The sequence below is a fragment of the Arachis ipaensis genome, chromosome B9 (genome assembly GCF_059453495.1).
Source record: "Arachis ipaensis isolate K30076 ecotype BB chromosome B9, ASM5945349v1, whole genome shotgun sequence".
Lineage (NCBI taxonomy): Eukaryota > Viridiplantae > Streptophyta > Magnoliopsida > Fabales > Fabaceae > Arachis > Arachis ipaensis.
This window is the reverse complement of record NC_142444.1, coordinates 26,221,816-26,229,872: the sequence shown is the minus strand read 5'-3', so window position 1 is coordinate 26,229,872 and position 8,057 is coordinate 26,221,816. Positions and strand designations below refer to the sequence as shown.

The window sequence follows — 8,057 nt, the reverse complement described above, 5'->3', positions numbered from 1 at the left end:
TATTTATACTAAACTAGTTACTATGGTTTACAGAAATGAGTAAATGATGCAGAAATCCACTTCCAGGGCCCACTTGGTGTGTGCTTGGGCTGAGCATTGAGCTTTACACGTGTAGAGGTCTTTCTTGGAGTTGAACGCCAGTTTGTAACCTGTTTCTGGCGTTTAACTCCACTTTGCAACCTGTTTCTGGCGTTTGACTCCAGAATATAGTATGGAACTGGCGTTCAATGCCAGTTTATGTCATCTATCCTTAATAAAAGTATGGACTATTATATATTGCTGGAAAGCCCTGGATGTCTACTTTCCAACGCAATTAAGAGCGCGCCATTTGGAGTTCTGTAGCTCCAGAAAATCCACTTTGAGTGTAGGGAGGTCAGAATCCAACAGCATCTGCAGTCCTTCTTCAACCTCTGAATCTGATTTTTGCTTAGGTCCCTCAATTTCAGCCAGAAAATACCTGAAATCACAGAAAAATATACAAACTCATAGTAAAGTCCAGAAATGTGATTTTTATTTAAAAAACTAATAAAAATATACCAAAAACTAACTAAATCATACTGAAAACTATGTAAAAATGCCAAAAAGCGTATAAATTATCCGCTCATCAGGGGACAGGGGGTGGGAAAAGCGAACGAGAAGAAACGAACGTAAAGAAAAAAATGTAAAAAAAATGGAAAATAAAAATTAATAGTACTAAAAAATAAATAATTAAAAGAAAAATTATCTAATTTAAGCAATCAAACAACGAGTAGTTGTCAATCACAGTCAATCCCCGGCAACAGCGCCAAAAACTTGGTGCGGTATCTGTAACCACAAACTAACCGGCAAGTGTACCGGGTCGTACCAAGTAATGCCTTACGTGAGTAAGGGTCGATCCCACGAGAATTGATGGATTAAGAAACAATAGTGTTTGATAGGATTAGTTAGACAAACAGAAAAGAGTGTTTTGGTATTCAAAAAGTATTAAACAGTAAATTAAGAATTTCAGAAAGCAAGCAACAAATGAGTTATGAAATATATATGGAAAAATAGTTAAGGCTTCAGAGTTATCTATTTTCTGGATTGACTTTTCTTATTAACTGATTTTAATCATGTAAGATTTAATTCATGGCAAACTATTTGTGACTAGACCCAAATTCCTTAGACCTTCCTAGTCTCCTCTAAAACTCATCAACTGCCAATTTCTTGGTCAATTAATTCCAATTAGAGGGTGATGATCCAATTCTAGTTTATATGCCACAAGAATCCTAATTATCCAAAAATAAAGGAATTATATGTCACGTATCCCGTTAAATACAAACAATTAGAAATTCAGGATAATATATTTTCAAGCTATTGTTCAAGTAAAGAGCTTTTCCAAGTTATACAAGAACTCAATTAGAACATGAGTCATACTTCCGTTCCAGCCAAATTCATAAAATAAAAAATGAAAATAATTATTGAAATATAAATCAACACATGAATTAAAATAGAAAAATAATATTACCAATCCATACAATAGACAGAGATCCTAACCTTAACAGTGGAGGATTAGTTGCTCATGGTAGAATGTTATGGAATACGGAATGTAAATTTGGAATAGAATGGGATCCTCCCCAGGACCTCTCCCAAAAGAGAGGTTTCTTTTCCCTTTTATAACTAATCCTAATAAATTTAAAATCTAATTTTTAAAATTAAAAATAATATATTTTCCTAGAATTCAAATTTGAATTTAAATCAAAAATTAACTAAATATTCAAGTCTTCAATTGATGGATGGGGACCACTTGTTTTGTCCATTCTGCAGCTTCTAATCTGTGTTTTCTGGGCTGGAAACTGGGTCAAAACAGCACAAAAATCGCCCCCAGCATTTTTCTGCATTTTCTGCACGTGGCGCATGTCACGCGTACGCGTCAGTCATGCGTACGCATCGATGGTCTTTTCTGCGAGTCACGCGGATGCGTCGGTTACGCGCACGCGTCGCTGAGCAAATCTTCAAATCACGCGTACGCGTCAGGCACGCGCACGCGTTGCCATGGATACCCCCAAATTCACGCGTACACGTCACTCCTCGCTGCCATCTCCTTTGATTCTTGTGCTGCAGAAACTCCATCAAATTCCGCCGAATGCTACCTACAACAAACAAAATTGCAAAAGGCTCAAAGTAGCATCCATATTGGCTAAAAAATAATTAATTCCTTATTAAACTCAACAATTTAGATGCAAATTCACTAGGAAAAGATAGGAAAGATGCTCACGCATCAGTGTCCCATCCTCAGCTGATCCATGTTGGAGCTTAATTCTCCTAGAGAAGTATTCAGTTGATCCCAATAACCTTGGGGAGGAAAGTGCATCCCTTGAGGTATCTTAGGAATTTCTTGTTGAGGTGGCTCTACATGCTCTTGCTATGGTTCATGTTCCGGCTCTCTAACATGCTCCATCCTTCTTTTAGTGATGGGCGTGTCCTCCTCAATGGGATGTCTTCTTCTATGACAATTTCAGCTGAATTGTATAAGTGACATATGAGGTGAGGGAATGCCAACCTAGCTTGAGTGGAGGTCTTTTCTGCCACCTTGTACAGCTCTTGAGATATCACCTCATGTACCTCCACCTCATTCCCAAGCATGATGCAATGAATCATGATGGCTCGATCAATGGTCACTTCAGACCAGTTACTAGTAGGGAAGATAGAGCGTTGGATGAATTTCAATCATCCTCTAGCTACGGGCTTAAGGTCAAGCCTTCTTAGTTGGATAGGCTTGGCATGAGCATCCCTTCTCCATTGTGCTCCTTCCACACAAATGTCTGAAAGGACTTGGTCTAGCCTTTGACCAAAATTTACTCTTCTAGTGTATGTAAGGATGTGGGTCTCCTTGCACTAATGGTAGATGGAGCGCCAACCTTACACTTTCAGGTCTGAAATCTAAAAGACGCCCTCAGACCATGGTGTGCCAATTTTTGGGGTGTGGGTTCACACTAGTGTCATGATTTTTGGTGACCCATGCATTGGCATAAAACTCTTGCACCATTAAGATTCCAACTTCCGGAATAGGGTTGGTCAGAACTTCCCAACCTCTTCTCTGGATTTCTTGTTGGATCTCCAGGTACTCATTCTTTTTTAGCCTAAAGGGACATCAGGAATCACTCTCTTCTTTGCCACTACTTCATAGAAGTGGTCTTGATGGGCCTTAGTAAGGAATCTCTCCCTTTCCCAAGGTTCGGAGGCGGAAGCTATGGCTTTTCCTTTCCACTTTCTAGAGGATTCTCCAACTTTGGGTGCCATAAGTGTGAAAATAGCAAGGCTTTTTCAACACCAAACTTAAAAGTTTTGCTCTTCCTCGAGTAAATATGAACAAACGGAAAGAATAGAGTAGAAGAAGAAGAGAAATAGTGGAGATAGAAGGAGAGAAGGATTTGGCCAAGTGGGGGGGTCTATGGTGTATGAGGGTTGTGTATGTGTGGGTATGAAGGGGTGATGGATGGGGTATTTATAGGGTGGATTTGTGTTAGGGTTCGGTTATGGGGTGGGGTAATTGGGAGGGAAATGTTTTGAATTTGAAATGGGTGGGATTAGTGTGAATGGTTGGATGGTAGTGATGAAGGGTGTTGGGAAGAGAAAAAGGTAATGTGGATGCGATTGATTGAGGGTGTATAGGGAAGAGTGTATATGGAGAAGAGGGAAAGTAAGAGGGAAAAGAAAGTGGGGTAGGTGGAGATTCTGTGGGACCCACTGATCCTGAGAGGCTAGGGAATTCAAATTGCCTGCCTCCTTGTGGCCGTTGAACGCCCAGCCTCTGCTCCCTGGCTGGCGTTCATCGCCAGCTTTCTGCTCCATATAGGGCGTTGAACGCCCAGCCTCTGCTCCCTGGCTGGCGTTCAACACTAGTAATGCTGCTCTTCTTGGGCATTGAACGCTTATTTGGGACTCCTCTCTTGGCGTTCAGTGCCAACTTTCTTACCTATTTGGGGCGTTGAACGACCTTCTTTCCTCCTTGTCTGGTGTTCAACGCCAGCAAGGGACTTACTCCATGGTGTTCTGTTTCCATTTCTGAATGTTTCTATCTCTGTTCTAACTATTGCACGTGATCAAAACTTATGAAATAAATTAATATTAGATAAATAAACTTAAGGAAAAATAGAAAGATTCTAATTAAGGTTGGGTTGCCTCCCAATAAGCGCTTCTTTAACATCACTAGCTTGACGGTCAGCCCCTTTATGGGAATGGATATGGGCTCAGAATTTTGCCCCTTACAGTGAACTTTTCTGTGCTCTCATGGATGAGCTCCACATATTCTAGAGACAGGACCTTGTTCACAGTGTGTGGGATCACTGGGCTGTCAGTGAAGACAACTCTCATGCCAGGTGAGAGGCCTTCAGTGGGGATTTTCTCATCCCTCCAGCCTTTAGGTACGTTTTTCTTAGTACCTTTATTCTCAGTGCTTGATGATGGGTTCTCAACACCAAACTTAGTTTTGGTGCTTGTGGGTTCTGTATAACTCTGCACTGAGAGAGAGGGTTGGAACACCAAGTATTGCACAGTTGTCTCTCCCTTAGGGAAGGAGTTAGGTTTGGGCATCTTGAATAAGATGTGATTCTCCCATAATTGTAGAACTAGCTCTCCCCTTGCCACATTGATCATGGCATTGGCTGTAGCTAGAAAAGGTCTTCCAAGGATGATGGATTCATCCTCGTCCTCCCTAGTATCTAAGATGATAAAATCTGCAGGGATGTAAAAGTCTTCAACCTTTACTAAGACATCCTCTACCAGACCATATGCCTTTTTTAGTGACTTGTCTGCCATCTCCAATGAGATCTTGGTAGCTTGTACCTTAAAAATTTCCAGCATCTCTATTACAGAGAGAGGCATGAGGTTTAGGCTTGACCCTAGGTCACATAAAGCTTTCTCAAAGGTAATTGTCCCTATGGTGTAGGGAATTAGGAAGCGTCCGGAATCCGGTAGCTTCTAAAGTAGTTTCTTCTAAACTAAGGCATTAAGCTCTTAGGTGAGCACTGGAGGTTCTTTCTCCAATGTCTCTGTTCCAAATGATTTGGCATTCAGCTTTTTTAGAATTTTGAGGTACCGAGTAACTTACTCTTCCCTAGTTTCTTCTTCCTCATCAGAGGAGGAGTATTCTTCAGATTCTATAATCTTCAACCAAGCGTTTAAGGGAACCTCTATGGTCTCTTCATGAGTTCCTGTTTCTTTTAGTTCTTCAACAAGGGAGTCCTTAGTGGGTGTTGAACGCCCGGCTACTCCTATTGTGGCATTCAACGCCAGGAGTGGTCCCTCTTTGGGCGTTGAACGCCCAGCTTCTACTCCATTGCTGGTGTTCAACACCAATAACTTCTCCTCTCTGGGTGTTGAATGCCCAACTACTCCCTTGCTGGTGCTCAACGCCAGCTTCTCCTTTTTAGTTTCGGTCTCAACTTCTGCAGTGATGGCCTTGCACTCTTCTCTTGGGTTTACTTCAGTATTACTAGGATGAGTGTTAGGAGGAGTCTCAAGGAGTCTTTTACTCAGCTGACCAATCTATACCTCCAAATTCCTTATGGAGGATCTTGTTTCAATAATGATACTATGAGTGGTTTAAGAGAGATTGGAGACTATAGTGGATAAGTAAGAGAGACTCTGCTTAGAAGTCTCCATATGTTGCTGAGAAGATGGGAATGGTTTATTATTAAACCTATTCTGGTTTCTTCTACCTCGATCGTTATTGAAGCCTTGCTGAGGCTTCTGTTGATCCCTCCATAAAAAGTTGAGATGATTCCCCCATGATAAGTTGTAGGTGTTTCCATAATGTTCATTGTTGGAATTTCCTGAGGAATTTCCCAAATAGTTAACCTCATTCATCATGGGTTGATCTGGATCATATGCATCTCCTTTATAGAAGGCTTTTTTAGTGCTGTCAGCTACAGCTTGCAATCATGTTAGATGCTGAGAGATCATATTGACCTGTTGGGTCAGGATCTTGTTCTGAGCCAATATGACATTCAGAGTGTCAATCTCCAAGACTCCTCTCTTCAGAGCTATCCCATTACTTATAGGGTTCCTCTCAGAAGTGTACATGAATTGGCTGTTAGCAACCATGTCAATGAGTTCCTGTGTCTCTTCAGGCGTTTTCTTCAAGTGGACTGAACCACCAGTAGAGTGGTCCAATGCCATCTTTGACATCTCAGAAACACCATCATAGAAGATATCTAGCATGGTCCAGTCCGAAATCATGTTAGGAGGGCACTTTCTGATCAATTGCTTGTACCTCTCCCAGGCCTCATAGAGGGATTCACCCTCTTTTTGCTTGAAGGTCTGAACTTTCACCCTGAGCTTGCTCAGCTTCTGAGGTGGAAAGAACTTGGTCAAAAATGCATTGACCACCTTTTTCCAAGAGTTTAGGCTTTTCTTCGATTGGGAATCCAGCCATAACCTAGCTATGTCCCCTTATAGCAAAGGGAAAAAGCATAAGATTATAAATTTCTAGATCCACTCCGTTAGTCTTGACAGTATCACAGATCTGTAAGAAATCAGAGATGAATATGTTGGGATCTTCCTATGGAAGTTCATGAAACTGGCAGTTCTGTTGAACTAAAGTGACCAGTTGAGACTTCAGCTCAAAGTTATTTGCACCAATAGCAGGTATAGAGATGCTTCATCCATAGAAGTCAAAAGTGGGTGCAGTAAAGTCACCTAGGACCTTCCTTGCGTGTTCTCCACCATTAAGATTGGCGGCCATGTCTGTATTTTCAGCTTCTTGTTCGAAAAGCTCTGTGAGATTTTCTCTGGAGTGTTGTGCTCTAACTTATTGTAAACACCTCCTTAGAGTCCTCTCAAGTTCAGGGTCAGGAACAAACAGAGGTTCTTTATCCCTATTCCTGCTCATAAACGAGAAGGAAGAATGCAAGAAGAGAAGAAAAAGGATTCTTTATGTTAAAGTATAGAGGTCCTTTGTGAGAGAGTTAGAAGAGGGGAAAAGAAAAGAAAGATATCTTTTAAATTAAAAGAGTTTTTGAAAAATAAATAGAAAAGGAAAAGAAGATATTTTTTTAAATAGAGGTGAGAGAAAGAGGTAAGAATTTTTGAAAAAGTAGAGAGAGAAAGAAGTAGAAAGTTTTTGAAAATATAAGAGAGAGAAAGAAGAATTAGAGAGATACTAAACTTTCAAATTTAGAATAAGATAAAACAAGTAACTAACCAACTAACAAGATTTGAAAACAAATTAAAAGATTTGATTTTGAAATTTAATTTTTAAAAGAAAGTAAAGACTTGGACTTTAAAAGTTTTAAATTTAAAAAGAAGATAAGATAGGAAGGACTTAAAGCAAAAAGATATGATAAATATTTGAAAAAGATTTGATTTTGAAATTTAAATTTTAAATTTTGAATTTTGAAATTGAATTTTAAAATTTGAAATTAAAGTAAGATAAGATAGGATTTTTGAAATTCAAAGAAAGATAAAAAAGATAAGATATTGAATTGAAAAAGATTTGAAAAGATAAGATTTGAAATTCAAAATTTGAACCTTACTAACAAGAAAACACCAAATTTAAAAATTTTTTAAATCAAGATAAAAAAAAAAGGAAACAAGATTTTCGAAATTCTGAATAAAGATAAAAGAAACATTTTTTTTATTTTTTTCGAATTAATGAAGAAAGAGAAAAACAACCAAAAGACACCAAACTTAAAATTTTTAGATCAAAGACACTAGTTTTTCGGAAATTAGAAAGAAAAATACCAAAAGACACCAAACTTAAAAATTTTAAGATCAAACAAAGAAAAGAAACAAGAACAACTTGCATACCAAGAAGAACACTCAAGAGCAAATTCAAAAATTTAAGGAAAATAAAGAACACACAAAAGACACCAAACTTAAAAATTGACACTAGACTCAACCAAAAGACAAAGAAAAGATGGATTTTGAAAAAGAAAACAAAAGACACAATTAAAAGATCTACTAAACCTTAAAGTACCTAATCTAAGCAACAAGATAGTCCGGTAGTTTGTCAAACTCAAACAATCCCCGACAATGGCGCCAAAAACTTGGTGCACAAAATTGAACTCCGCAAGTTTCACATAGATAGACCGGCA

The 8,057-nt window shown here is 38.9% G+C and overlaps 1 non-coding gene across 1 annotated transcript; it reads left to right on the top strand.

Annotated features, from left to right (window-relative positions):
- The first annotated feature begins 6,194 nt into the window (after positions 1-6,194).
- Positions 6,195-6,303, top strand: LOC148544077 (small nucleolar RNA R71). Its single transcript, XR_015900290.1, has one exon. It is a non-coding gene; the product is annotated as a small nucleolar RNA R71 (small nucleolar RNA).
- The last annotated feature ends 1,754 nt before the right edge of the window (positions 6,304-8,057 follow it).